This window comes from Acomys minous, assembly GCF_964271855.1.
Source record: "Acomys minous genome assembly, chromosome: 18".
NCBI lineage: Eukaryota > Metazoa > Chordata > Mammalia > Rodentia > Muridae > Acomys > Acomys minous.
The window spans coordinates 58,229,551-58,244,694 of record NC_140501.1 but is presented as its reverse complement, the minus strand read 5'-3'; the positions used below and the strand labels follow the sequence as shown (position 1 = coordinate 58,244,694).

At 45.8% G+C, this 15,144-nt stretch overlaps 1 protein-coding gene across 1 annotated transcript in view; it reads left to right on the top strand.

The window, feature by feature from the left end:
* Positions 1–15,144, top strand: part of MIPEP (mitochondrial intermediate peptidase) — a 125,727-nt gene that overhangs the window by 89,892 nt on the left and 20,691 nt on the right. The window lies entirely within an intron of this gene.

Genomic DNA, 15,144 nt, shown 5'->3' with positions numbered 1-15,144 from the left:
GTTTAATGAAATTGCCTTAGGAAATGACTCCCACAATTGGGGATGTGCTGTTTCATTGTAGCAAATGAGTGGGTCACGTGCTCATCAGGTGTGTGCATACTATTGTGTGCCAGGCCTGCAAATGAGTGGGTCACGTGCTCATCAGGTGTGTGCATACTATTGTGTGCCAGGCCTGCAAATGAGTGGGTCACGTGCTCATCAGGTGTGTGCATACTATTGTGTGCCAGGCCTGCAAATGAGTGGGTCATGTGCTCATCAGGTGTGTGCGTACTATCATGTGCCAGGCCTGCTTGCTAGCACCAGGGTAGAGGCCGACCTGTGAGCATCCTGCGTGGCTTGGGTGGGGACTTGCGGTGCCTGTCTAGGCTCCCTCTGCTCAGTGCCTGCTGACATTATGGCACCCTGCACCACTGAACAGCTCCAGGTGCCTGCTTCTAATAAGACCACATGCTGATCTTGCCTTTGTGTCCTCCTTGTTCCTTATTGGCCCTTCTTGATCTTTGCTGCATCTGGAACTGTTTCTGTGTGACTTTCCCTTGCAATAGGGTCTGCCTATGTTGCCCTGGCTGGTCTTAAACTGAAGCAGCCCCCTCCAGCCTTCCAAATAGCTGGTACTGTAGGCATGCACTACCACATGCCTGGCTAGAACTGTTGTAGGCTCAATTTTCTTAACCAATATATTTTATTAACTTAGTAACCAAGCATAGGTCACTCATAACCCGACTAACCAAAACAATATGAAATGAAGATTAATAGACACAATAACAAAACTGTAAGGATATCAGTTCCGAGGAATGATTCTCCCAGCACAATCAGCAGGATTTCTTCTGCTGGAACCTGGAGTAACAAGAACCCAGAACCTCAGCAGGAGGCGGAGCCCTGAAGCGTTCCCTCGAGTGGTTCTCTCTAGGAGCCTCTCAAAGTGCAGCAATGAACAGCCAAAACTATCCCAAGTCTCCAAAAAGCCCCGCCTCCAGTTCTGGGCTCATTTATATATCTCCTCCCAGAGTCTGTTCACTGGGATCTTTTCAGCTGGCAACAATCAAGCTCCTGCACGAGGTGGTTGGTCTTCTAGTGGATTAACCTCACCTGTTCTCTCACAAGACTGTTCCGATCCCGCACGTGGGATCCTAAACAGGTTTATCTCTCCTTTTTCTCCCCCTTTCTATTTAATAAAATAAGCTATATACAACAAAATAAGAATTGCCCATTAAGTCAACATTTATAAGGACCATTTGGAGTTAACAATTTTTAAGAGATTATTCCACTATCCAATGCTACTGATTCTTTTAACTAACCCTATAATAAAACTGTGGCTATCTAGTCTTCAACCCCATCAGAGACCCCAGAAGGAAAAACTATCTAGTATGAAGGAAGTGCAGGCAAGCGACTTCCAGAAGTATTGACAGGACAGAGAGCTGACTGTCTGGACAGTGACAAGTTCCTCTCCATTGTCGGGGCATCCAGTCTTCAGCCAGCTGGCCCAGGCATCTGACAGACTGTTTCTGGACTGTCACAAGTTTCTCTCCATGGTAGGTGCATCCCACCTTCAGCCAGCCAGCTCAGAGCATCTCAGAGACTGCTCTGAAGCAGGAATCCTGAAGGACCGGCCCACCTGGTCTCTGCAAGGCTGGGCAGCCAGTCTCTCGGTATCAGGCCAGATCATATCAGACGGTCATTCTGTTATCAGCGGGAGAGATAAGCAAAGTTCCTCAGCCCAGTGGCTATCTGCCACTATCGTTTCTTGATGCCTGCATAATTAGACTGGAGGTGCTGCCAGGAATGGATGTCTCTCTGTCATAAAAGCCCTTTATTATTAAATGCCATTTTCTGTAGGTCTCTGAAGTGTTTGAAGACCATCTATCTGTCTATTCTACCCACCATCTACCTCTTCCTTTGAAAACATATACAAAAATCTAGATAAAGCTTATTCTATAATTAAGTAATTTAGTATCTAGTAAAATTTATAAGTGACCAACTACCAATTTCTATTTCCAACCATCCTAAACAAGTTATAACAGCTATTTTCAACTTTAAAAATAAGTTGTACATGTATAATACATTAAATAAATGTCAAACAAAATGATCTTATGTTTTTACCAACATACAATATACAATTTAAGTTTCCATTAGCACACCATATATAATACATAAAGCAAAAGTTGAAAAGGAAAACAATTGTAAATTTCCATTAATCTATAATACCAATGTGAAGTATTTGAATACCAATGCAAATTATTTGAGGCTAGTAGATTCAATAATCTACTTTTTATTCTATAAATCTATATCCTCCTTTATCTCCTTCCCTTCCCCCCTCTCCCCCTAATATTAGATAAGATAGAAAAATAAGAGAGAAAGAAGGATAGAAGAAGAAATCCCTAAATGGAATTTTTACTAACTTATAACTAACCCCCCTAGGCAAAAATGAGCATTGATAACCCACCAAAAACTACTATCCCACCTATTGGGAATGGGGGTGTTGTTCTGTTTGGGGGAAAAGCATCTTTTTGGGTACCCTTAGAAAAATAAGATATTGGCCAAGTGCTGTAAAAGCCAGCTGCACCTGTTTTGTCCAGTCTTTTGTGTCTCGATCCTTGGGGCTAGCTAGCCCTTTTACAGTTGATGTGCATGCAATTTCTTGAGGAAACAGTAGCTGGCACAGTCTTTGATGTTGAATCACCCGGCCTACCTGCTTTGTCTTCATAATTATCTGTTTTTGTTTGTTTGTTTGTTTGTTTTGCTCTGAAAATAAGCAAACTTTCACAAGTATTAGTATAAATACTTTTCTCTCTATATATATATGGAATATTCAAGGTATACAAATTATTTAAAGATAAACATCTGCCCTAAATTTGATCAGGTGTAAGCCAGCAATGTTATACATCTGTTTGAGCTGTAATATCCAAGCTGTAAGAAAGAGTGTCATGTTATAAGGACCAGATCTCCTTTATTATTCCCTTGCCATATGAACATATTCATGTATTATGTACTAAGAGGTCTTTCCTGGTCTGATCTAATCTTTATAAGTTTTGTCGGCAACCATATTTTTGCACTCCCTGTAGAAATATAGACATAGCCTCGGCCCCACCTCAGATTTGTTGCAGGTTTCCAGTCCATGCTCATTAAGTCTTTATAGTAAATCGGTTGTCCTACTTCCTCAGTTTTTTCTATACCCAGTGTCTCTCAGATGCTGTTGTCCCTTCATCACCAACATTCAGAAAATCTGAAGTCAACAAAGCATTATTTAATCTGCCCTGGGGGTTCTTTACCCTTCCTTTTTGTTTAATAAGCATCTCTTTTAAAGTACGATTAGCTCTTTAAACAACTGCCTGCCCTGTTGGATTGTGTGGTATACCAGTAATATGTTTAATATTATAACATGTAAAGACTTTCTTCATCTTAAGGGACATATAGGCAGGAGCATTGTCAGTTTTTATTTGTGCAGGTATTCCCATAATTGCCATTATTTCCAATAAATGAATAATTACATAATCAGCCTTTTCAGAACTTAGGGCAGTTGCCCATCTAAATCCCGAATAGCTATTGATAGTATGATGTACATATTTTAGTTTTCCAAATTCTGCAAAATGAAACACATCCATCTGCCAGATTTCATTCCTTTTCGTACCCCCTAGGGCTAACTCCAGCAGGTAAAGGGTTTTGATTATACAATGAACACGTAGGACACCTATTAATTATTTCTTTGGCTTGTTGCCAAGTGATAGGGAACCTTTTCTTCAAACCCTTACTGTTAACATGTTTCTCATGAAATTTTGAGGCTTCAAGCACATTCCCTATTAATAATTGGCTGATTTCCTCATTTCCTTGTGCCAATGGACCTGGCAAACTTATATGGGATTGAATATGAGTAATACACAAGAGATAATTTCTACTTCGGATAACCTGTTGCAGTTCTATAAGCAATGTAGTCAATTCAGTTATCAGGAGTAAATTCAGCAGTTTCTGTATGCAGAATGCCTGCTATTTGACGCAATCTTATTCTTCCCTTTGTAATCAACTCAGAAATTTTTTCGATAATCTTCAACTTCTTACTTTATTTGCTAGAAAACCCCATTCAATGATCCTGTCTTCCCTTTACATAAGGAGCCCAGTAGATGAATGTTTTGAAGGCAAAATAACCAGAATGTAACCAAGTTTAGGATCAATTCTATCCACATGTGCCTTCTGCAGTTTCTGCTCTACCAAAATTAACTCCTTTTCTGTTTCAGCCATTAAACACCTTGGACTATTTAAATCTGAATCCCTTTGTAACATTTTAAATAAATCACTTAACTCATAAGTAGCTAGTCCAATTGTAGGCCTTAACCAGTTAATGTCGCCCGTTGATTTTTGAAAATCATTTAGCGTTTGCAATTGATCTCTACAGATCTGTACCTTTTGGGGTCTAATTTTTTGTTCAATTATCTTGTAGCCTAAATAGGTAATTGAACCTCCTCTTTGTACTTTTTCCACAGCAATTTTTAATCCCCAGCTTCTTTAAACATTTTGTCACATGATAACCAAATAAATGCTTTAAGCATGTAAGATAAGATTTGAGTGGTTGATACTGCCATGGACCCTTTTGTTTGATTTTACAAATAAGCTCAGATATTCTAGTAAACTAATATTTTTCATCTAGTCAGTCTTTGGGTTATCACTTCTCGATACATAATAGAGATGTAGATAAGCAACAAAAAGATAACAAAGAAATCATCTAGAAAGCCCAGAATTCCAAACAAGGCTTCAGGTACAAAATCTAGAGGTGATATTAGATAGAAAAAAGCCCCCATTAAACAAAGCACTATCCCAATGTGCTCAGAAGAGACCCCAACTGAAAACACTTCCCTGAGTGCATGTCTTAGTATGCTGGGGAGGTCCAGGATTCTTTCTATAATGGATCTAGGCTGCCCTGAGAATCTCTAGTTATAATGATTAACATCTTTCTTTGTTTGTTTGTTGTTTTGTTGTTGTTTTAGTTTTTTGAGACAGGGTCTCTCTGTGTAGCCTTGACTGTCCTGGACTCTCTTTGTAGACCAGGCTGGCCTCAAACTCACATAGATCCATCTGCCTGCCTCCCAAGTGCTGGGATTAAAGGCGTGTGTCACCACATCTTGATGCAATCTTACAACACCCTGAGACTGATCATCTTCACCAAATACTGTTAGGATTAGAGTTACCGTTTGTCTACAGATAGGACAACTAATTGCACCGAGCCAGGACCTGTATCGCCAGTATGCAGTTATGCAGGAACCACAAAAGAGATGTCCACAGTTTGTTTCAACAGGAAAAGAGGCTTGATGTAAGCAGATTGGACAGTAATTTCAGTGTAGAACTGCTGTCGCACGGGGGCAGGGCGGGGCAGCAATTGTGGGAAACACTCGCTCTCAGTTACCAGGTTTTTCTCCTTTATCAACAATGGCGCAATTTGTTTTCTATTTGCTTCAACCTCTACCTTCAAATTTTCTAGTTGTGCTGCCAACTCTGCCATCCTTTGCAGAACGATAGAATTTATTGATGCTTCCAGTTTTTGCATCTTATTGGTCTTTCTTCCAAACCTTTTAAACATGTTATACAATAAAAAAAGACCAAGGAAAAACAAACAATTCCGTCTGGGTATAAAGCAGGAAAGGACTTTGTAACAGCAGCTGCGATTTTGCCAACACCCTGAAAAAGCATTACTATCTCTTGAAAACTATTATCTTCCTCCTCCACAACATTAGAAGTTAAGTTACCCATGATGCCCAGACCACATTGGGCGCCATTTGTGTACTCAATTTTCTTAACCAATATATTTTAGTAACAACTTAGTGACCGAGCATATGTCACTTACAACCCGATTAACCAAAACAATAGGAAATGAGGATTAATGGACACAATAACAAAACCGTGAGGATATCAGTTCCGAGGAACGATTCTTCTGGCGTGAGCAGCAGGATTTCTTCTGCTGGAACCTGGAGTAACAAGAACCCAGAACCTCAGCAGGAGACGGAGCCCCGAAGCCTTCCCTCAGAGGTTCTCTCTAGGAGCGTCTCCAAGTGCAGCGATGAACAGCCACAACTATACCAAGTCTCCAAAGAGCCCTGCCTCCAGTTCTGGGCTCATTTATATACCTCCTCCCAGAGTCTGTTCACGGGATCTTTTCAGCTGGCGACAATCAAGCTCCTGCACGAGGTGGTCAGTCTTCTAGTGGATTAGCCTCACCTGTTCTCTCACGAGACCATTCCGATCCCGCACTTGGGAGCCTAAAAAACAGGTTTATCTCTCCTTCAAACTGTGTTAAAGGATTCTCACATGGTAGTTGAATTAATCTATTTAGTAATCTCTTTGAGGTGGGAACTGTCATTATTTGCATTTTATAGGTGATGAAGCAGGCCAAGTCCCCTGCTCCTGTTAGAGTGAACAGAAGAGCCAGAATTCAAACCAGGTACTTCAGCAAAGATCAAGCTTCTGAGGAGCCCGAGAACCAGGCTCCAGGCAGAGAGGAAATTAATTGGCTCCGATAGGAAGCAATGGGTTGCATACTGGTAGCATACAGCCAGTGCAGGCAGCCCACGTCAGTGGGGAAACCCCTTGTTCATGGTTATGCATCGTGTTGCTTGCAGTGTCTGTGCTTCCCTGGCCTCGTGTGAATATTAATTTCCATGCTCTTCAGCACAAGGCAAAACTTAATTCTCTTCATGGTCCTCTTGACTGCTCTGATTTTCTGCTCAGCCGCAGACCATAGTACATCCTCCTTGTACAAATTCTGTGCTTTGTCTGAAACATCTTCGGCCTAAAAATCAATACTTTTTGCATTCAAATGTCCATTTTCATGAGATAAAAAAGTCCTGGTGTGGGCTACAGCTGCAGCACTTAGATTCCAATTGGAGCCTCCGCCAGCACAACAGCTCTGCTTGTGCGCTATTCAAGTGTTTCTCTTCATGTCTTCCCTCCAGATACTACTATTGATTCATAAGACTCATTGCATGAAAGGGAAGTCACAACACCTGTTGTCACTCAAGTTGGACTGACAAGACCCACAATGGCTTCTTGCTTTCTCCTATGCTCCTGGCCTGCACCTAAAACCAGGATGGCATTAGGCCTGACTTCAGGCTACCCCGGCCTTAACTGACAGGGTTGCTGAGCTTTGTAATACACAAGTAAAGCACTTAGGGGAGACCATCTTCTTTCTCCTCCCAGCCCTAGTCCCACCCTTCTCCAAGAATGCGGTGGGGGGGGGCAGGGAGCCAGAGTACAAATGGGAGGGGCTTTAATATCAATTCCGGATCGACAGACAAGCCTTGTATGGGACAAGACAATGTAAAACAGATGGCCAGGTGGGGTAAAGCTTGTTTCAACTCTTTGTAGCAGGGGTGTGCTAACTAAGAAAAGCGCGCGGGATCCTGGGTGCCAGCAGAGAGCTATCCCTTGCACAGTCACCTTCAGCAGTAGCAGAAGCAGCTGGTCTCCTGACTCTAGCAGGTCTTGGTCATAGAAGCATCACCAAGGACAAATCCCCTGTGCCTGCAGCCCTGTCCCTGTCCTGGAGGCAGTCTCTCCTGCTCCCTTCCTAGGGCAGAAGCCCCAGGTTTGGGGAAACTCTGGAGACTCTTCTCTGATGAGCAAGTTGGCTGGAAGCTAGGCTCTGAAGTCTTCTTGCGTGGCCCCAACTGCTGTCGTTTTCCAGCTTCAGAGTGCCCAGATTTATACAGCTAGCTACTAAGGTGAGCCCTGACTGGCTGAATATGGGTATACAAATAAGATGGAGAAACAGGGCCAGTCAAGGAAGAGCTGTCAAACCCGGTGGCCAGAGAAGAGTCCTGAGCCTGTCAAAATTTGCAGTCAGGTCCACAGGCCTCAGCCTTCTTAGAGGCAGGGAAGGCCAGAGGACAGCACACTCAGCTGGAAGCCTGCTCTGACTGGATTTGGGGGTGCTGTTGGTTTGGTTTGCCTCAGCTGCAGCTGCACTAAGGGTTATCCTCTGTAGCTGAGCCTGCTCCACATGGCTCCTTTACACTCCAGACTTGAACCTTTCAGCTAAGAGAAAGTTGGGGACCACCTTACCCAAAAGCCTATTTGATCTCGTTGGCTTTACTCACCCAGGAAAAGTTCCATTTTCATGTGTGTTCTGTGTATTTAACTGCTTTGGAATGTGAAGAATTAGAAAGCAGAAGACAAGCAGCACACCTGCCTCTAGGCTCCATGCTTCAATGCCCAACCCTGCTCCGTTTTTGGCACCAAGAGCAAAGAATGGGTTTCAGGTGTGCCCCTGCACCATTTCTCGGGGCCTCATGCCTCTGCGTGGTACTCAGAGAGACTAACAGGGGAACTTCTGAGAGCTCAGAGAAGGTCTGGAGCCTCTCTGCTTATCCACTCCGTCCCGCTGGCATGTGCAGTCCCAGGAGGCAGACAAGCCTCAGTGGCCAGCACCCCACATTAGGGAGCCCCAGAGAGTCCACAGTGCTGCCTCTTGTATGTGCCATTTGCCCCAGCTCATCGGTGAAAGCCCACGGCTAGGCACTCAGGTCTCTGCTGCCCCAGCTGCCAGACTTCGATCTGCAGGTCACCCAGTGGCTCTCCCAGGGGGCAGCAGGTGCCCTGAGCCTGGGCCTCCTCCCTCAGTGATGACGCGCCACGGCATGAGCACCGTTGCCCCACTGGAGAAGGAAGTGCAGCAGAAGAGCGGGGCTGTCCGTCCTTCGCCCTGCCCCTGTTTCTTGGCAAAGTCAGCCTCCCCCACTAAGGTAAAGTTAAACTTGACTTGAAAGCACCTTCCCTTCTACTGCCTTGTGGAGTGGCGTGCATGGCACACGTGCACACTATGATGAATCAGAGCTTCCCAGACAGTTGGGCCCTGTGGGTTTTTAAGTGCATCCGTAGATCATATAAAGAGCCAGGTAACACGTGCCTTATTTAGTGCCGGAGCCCCCAGTGAACAGGGTGTGACTGAAGCTTCTGGTCATTGTTCTCAGTCAGGCATGCCCTCTGTGGAGTGCGGGTGAAGGGCCTGGCTGTGCCTCCCACACCCCGCTGAGTTTCTGGGCTCACATCAAGTGTCACATTTCTGGGTGCTTTTGCCTAAGACAAGACATGAAGATGAGGCATTTTTATTCAGTTGATGTTCTCTGAGGTCCATACTGGGATGTTTTTCCTAAGTTGTTCTGTGCTGAGCATGAACCAGAGTCTAGTGTCTTTACTATGATTTAGAATGTGTATAGTTTTCTAAAAGGTGAAGAGCCCTGAGCTGGTGAGTGTCCGGCCTTTCAGGGAAGCCCAACTGTGTCCCCGACAGCAAGAAGAGTGGTCGTGAGTTTGTGAGTGGCAGAGGAGCCCTCGTGCAAGCCCACATCCATCCTCCCTAAGAGTTTGTCCTGTGCCTGTGTTCTCCATGCCCTTGCTGAGTTTGGGGGTTTAGACTTTACTTACTTTTCCATAGTTCTTACTAATTGCTAAAAAGTCATCAGGCCAGGTGCTTTTTCCTGTGTCACCTCCCTTAGTTCACTGTAGCAAGGTCTCTGGCCCACACCCTCCCACTGCTGCCTCCCTTGCAGGATCTCTGACCCAAGATTGATCTGTAGCTCATGGGGTATGACACGAGCCTTGTGGGCTCCTGTTTGCCGAAGTCTGTGTTGTCTGCTTTTTCATGTTGCAACCCAGCCATTCCTATTGCCAAAGTCCCATGGTCCCCCCTTCCGCTGGCTTCCCCTGAGCACCTTCCACTCTATGGCGAAGCCTCCCACTTCCTCACCATGCGCAGCAGCGGTGACTAAGCACAGCGGCCCCAGAGGAAAGCCCCCCATCCCTGCAGCCCCTCTGATGTGACTATGGTCCCTCTCCAGACAAGCTCAGCTTTATTTTGATGTCTCTATGGCCAAGAGCAGTTTGCAAAGTGATAGCTGACAGAGTTCTAAAGATCAGATAAGAGGGAAGCAGGAGATAAATGAGCCAAGTCTCAGGAAACTGAAACTCCCTTCCCAAGTGACTCACAGAACCAAGGTCTAGCAGCCCACAAGGCCTGACCTTAAGCTGATTAAAATCGTTTACTACTTAGCATTTCTGCAAATCTTTATAGGGGCAAAATGCATTCACTTTATCATAATTATTCTGAATCATCTCTTCTGGCTCGTTAGGTATTATTTATGTTCACAACAACAAACCAGAGGATTATGGTTTGCACACCCAAAGGTCATCCCAAGGAGATTAATAAAAGCAATCAACTCAGATATTTGGTCTTCTTTAAAAGCCTTCCTAGGACCAGGCATGGAAGACTCTAGCACCCAGACACAGATCACACCATCCACCCAGCACAGATTCACACCATCCACCCAGCACAGATTCACACCATCCACCCAGCACATGTTCACACCATCCATCCAGACACCAGGTCACACCATCCACCCAACGCAGGTTCACCCCATCCACCAGACACTAGATCACACCTTCTACCCAGCACAGGTTCATACCATCCACCTAGACACCAGGTCACATCATCCACCCAGATAACAGGTTACACCATCCACCCAGAACTAGGTCACACCAGCCACCCAGACACAGGTTTTCACCACTTACACAGACTGGGTGTGCACCATTCTCCCTGAAATGGAAACAGGCCTCTTTGGAGAAATAGCTGAGCCTAAGCCTAGAGCAGGGAAGACTTCGGAAATGATCCAGGAGCATCTTTTGGTACCACAGAATGAGTGTGCCCAAAAGCACACTCAGGAGTGGCAAGTGTGACACAAGCAGTGAGCCTGCTGACAGAGCTCCCAGTGACCAAAACCAGGAATCTGAGAGTCTAAACCAATAGCGCCATGCTGAGATAAAACCTGAAGCTTCAAGCATGGATCTGTGTGTTCACACTGACACCAACAATGGAAGGAGTGAGTGCACTGAGCAGACAGATTTCCCATGGAGAGAAGTTCTCATCAAGTATGTAGCTTCTCCCAGTAAATGCCACCTCCCCTCCCCCAGCTTTGGTCTGTGTGGTATGAACCCACTCGTGCATCCCCACCCACCCACCCAAATACTGTGGAAGAGAAACAGGTGGAACCATACTTACAAGTTTGGCAGAAGGAATCTCATCCATACATAAGGGATGGCTGGCAGTGACAAGTTGTGAGGGTATTATGTCCCTGACAAGGAGAGATGTCCTGCCCCCATGATTTTCTGTCCCCAAATCGCATCCTCAATTTGACCTTGAGTAGCTCAGAGAACTCACACTGTGAAATCGTTCTGCCTCATGCCTGAGCAGCACTGGGCAAAACTGTAAAGGTCGTGGATAAGGAGGGACACAGGCGCCTGCAGAGACAAGACCAGTGCAGGGTGTGCTGGGTGGGGCAGAAAAGGGCACTAGATTAAAAGCTGAGGTGGTAAGAATAAGGCACACATTTCATCAGTCACACTCTGTGTTGGCCTTTTAGCTATAACAGATACTCCATTGCAGCATACGATGCTGACCACCAGGGTCCTAGCCAACCCTGGACCACCTGAGCACTCTGCACATCGCTGACTTGAGTCAGTATTGATGGGCTACTGGGATTAGACCAAGACTGTGATGTGAGGGTGGAGTGGGGGGGCAAAGGCATATAGGTGTGATTAGAGTAATGTGATAGAAATGCAGCCAGGAAGGGAGACACCAGGTTGTGCAGGGCTCTGCAGACCCCACGGAGTTGTTGGGCGTTTGTTTGAGGACTCTGAGGAATCACAGTGTTTAAGGCAGACTTACTTCTGATAGGATCCCTTGCTGTCAAGGACAGGTGCAGCAGAGGGCAATGGTAAAGGTTAAGTAAACCCCAGGCCGTTGTGTCCAGGCCAGGAGAATGGGCATTTGGAAGGAAGGGAAGTAAAAAATATTCATGACATGGACTTGGCATGTCCTGGCATTGGGTTGAGGGACTGAGATGCTATGGTGGTTCTGTAGGCTCCAGGCTGTAACCCCAGAGAGCCCACCATGTTGTTATGGCAGGCAGCCGAGAACTGTGGGCAGCAGAGTGTAAACTGGAGATACCACAGTGGGGACAAAGGAGCTAGAGCCAGGTCTGATGCCTCGTGTTCAGTCATAGTGTAGGGTCAGAGTGAGAAGCGCCAAGCGTGAGCATTCAACCCGTTTTGCAAGAGGAACCTTGGGGGGCCTGGCTCTCAGAAGCCCTTCTGCCCAAACAGTGCTGCAGGAGGAGCCTGCTTTCCAGAAGTCTAGCTCCACTCTCCATTACAGCCTCTGTTGACAAGATGGCACGTTTACTCAAATTGGTGCAAACGGTTTTGTCCCTCTTAAAAGTTTAGTGTCTTACCAATGCATCATCCAGCATTTTTGTTCCGGTTTTGTTTTTTGGTAAAATAGTTGCTAACCTAACTAAATATAACCAGTGGTGCTTACTGTGTGGCTTTGCTGCTGGTGTACTTTGTATAAGACGAACATGACGGCGTCAAGGAGCCATGAGCCCTGGCTGTCAGCAGAACCGCTGACATCTAAGTCAGAACACCAGGTAGCAGTCACTAGTCAGCACCAGCCTGCCTGATCTTCCTGGCTGTCACAGTGTATATGTGGCTGTTTAAGAAAGGCATTTTACTTGTTCTTTAGCACTGAAAATTAGTAGTTATTATTTCCAGTTTTTAAAGCATGCAGTTATCTTTTAATCATGCAGCCTTGAATAATCTCCAGATATTGGCATTATGGCAGGAAGCTGGCGTGCTCAGGAGGCGCATGCTGCCTTTGGATGCTTAGTATTCAAAGTTTATTTTTTAATGTCTATTTGCTTTTTAATTTTTTAATCAAGTGGAATTTTCAAGAAGAGATAAGCATTAACATATGACAAGTTTTGCCTGTCTGAGCCAGCATCTGTGCCCCCGGGGATGGAGGCCCAGCCTCAGCAGATGCCAGAACATGCTCAGAGGCCCTGTGCCTGGGCTCCTGAGGGCCTGCCCTGGACTGGACTGGAATTGACTTAGGAAACCCCCTCACACAGAGAGATTAAACATGTGGAGGTAAGATGCCATCAGTGATGGTGGTTTTGTTCTTACCTAGTTCTCCCTACCCTCACCCCCAGACAGGGTTTCTCTGCGTAGCCTTGACTGTCCTGGACTCACTTTCTAGACCAGACTGGTCTTGAATTCACAGAGATCCATCTGTCTCTGCCTTTCTAGTGCTGGGATTGTGCGCCACCACACCCAGCTCGTACCTAGGTCTTAATGTGCAGTCTAAGTTGGCCTGGAGGTTGTCTCCCACCTCCTGAGTGCTGGGGATGCAGGTGTCTGTTGCATGCCTGGCTAGGACAAGGTGCTTTTTAACAGTTCTGTCATGCCAAAGAAAACTGATGCTGGAAGTCAGTCTTTTTTTATTGCATGTGTTAGGTTGTTCAAAGGTTTACATAGACTCTCTGTACTTCTTTCTGTAGTGAGAGAAGCCTCTCCTAGCTCTGAACCACCTTACCCTGTTTACTCTGACGTAATATAATGTGTATCAGTTTACCAACTTGGTTTATCATAGTCTCTGCCCTCAGTGAAGGCTGAGCTCTATGGGTTCTAAAGCGGCATCTTGTTCTTAGTCTTTAGGGCTCAGTGAGATCATAGCCTCCGGGAGAGATTTGTTAAATGTATGACTTTAAGGTTTGAATATGAAATGTCCCCCCTGGCTTCTGTTTGCATGCTTGGCCCCTGACTGGCGTGCTCAGCAGGTAGGGGCATCTGCCTCCAAGCCTGATAACCTGGTTCAGTCCCTGGAGCCCACGTGGCATAACAGAGAGATCAACTCCAACAAGTTATCCTCTGTCCTGTGTGTGCATATGTGTGCACTTGTGCACCACACACAATAAATAAGCGCAATGAAAGTTAAACTGTAACGCGTTCATAGTGCCCAACAAGTAATCTCATAGAGTGAAAACCCTGATATTTATTTTTCAGCTTAGTGTATATTTATTGAATACTTACTACTATCCAAGTGCTTGTTGGAAGGGGTGGGACAGGAAAATAAGAGTGACCTGTGTAAGGGGTTCAGTGTCCACTGAAAACTCTACATGAGTCCACCGCCGAAGACCTGTCTACTCAGCCAGTTGGCGCCACAGGGAGACCTGGGTCTCATCCCCCGCCCGGCCCCTTATGGAGCTCCCTTGGTCCTTGATACCTAGATACATGGAGGAAGCAGCATGGAGGGTGAGAGGCCAGAGATGTCTGCTCTTAGAAGCCTCCTCCTCACGGCGAGTGAGCTTGGAGAGCCTGTGGCTTGCCTTGGCTGGGTGGTATGGTATAAGGACCAAACACCCACAATTCAGATGGCTCCTCGCGTGTGCTTTTCTGACATTAGGGAGGGAACAGTGAAACAGTGACCTCATAGCATTTGAGTACAACCTTGAAAGAACTGATATTGCAGATTCAGATACACAAGAGGACACACGTAGCTCCACTAAGTGAAAGTCCTAACAGGAGGTGACTTTGGATTTCGGGGTTTGGTTCTCTAAGTCATTGCTGCTGGAGCACCGGGAATAAGTGATGCCTGTGGTTAAGGGCGTTTTAATGCTTAATCAGCGTCCTGAGCAAACTATCTTTGTGTTCTATGTTGACCCAACAAGAGATGAAGTGGCCTGGGAGTGTCACCCCAGCAGGCACGTAGAGGGCTCTGTGTGGCTGTGACAGCATAGGGCAAGAGAAGTTCTGCAGCATGCTGAGGCCACCTTTCTCAAGAAGCTGGTAGATCTTTCTTACACTAACGTTAGCCAGAGCCTACCTAGATTTCCTCCCTCTTGATCCTTTTTTTTTTTTTTGGTTTTGTTGTGGTGGGTTTTAGCGGTTGTGCTGAGACAAGCTGGTTATTTTTTGTCTTCTTACCACTATAACTAGAGTCACCTGGGAAGAGGGGACCCCAGTTGAGGAACTGCCTCCATTAGACTGGCCTGAGTGTGTCTGTGGGCATTATATGATTAATGATTGATGTGGGAGGCTCCGCCCCCTCTGGGAAGACCCCCTTCTATATAGTGTCATGGGAATCAGCGCTGCCCCATGTCCCTGCTTCAGTTCCTGCCGTTGGGTTCCTGCCTGGATCCTTTACCACGTCTTCTCGCAATGATGGAATGTAATATATAAGCTGAAATTAGACGCTTTCCTGCCCAGGTTGCTGTTGGTTGGTGTTTTAGTAGCAGCAGAAAACAATTAAACACAGAGGTGGGTTCGTTGATT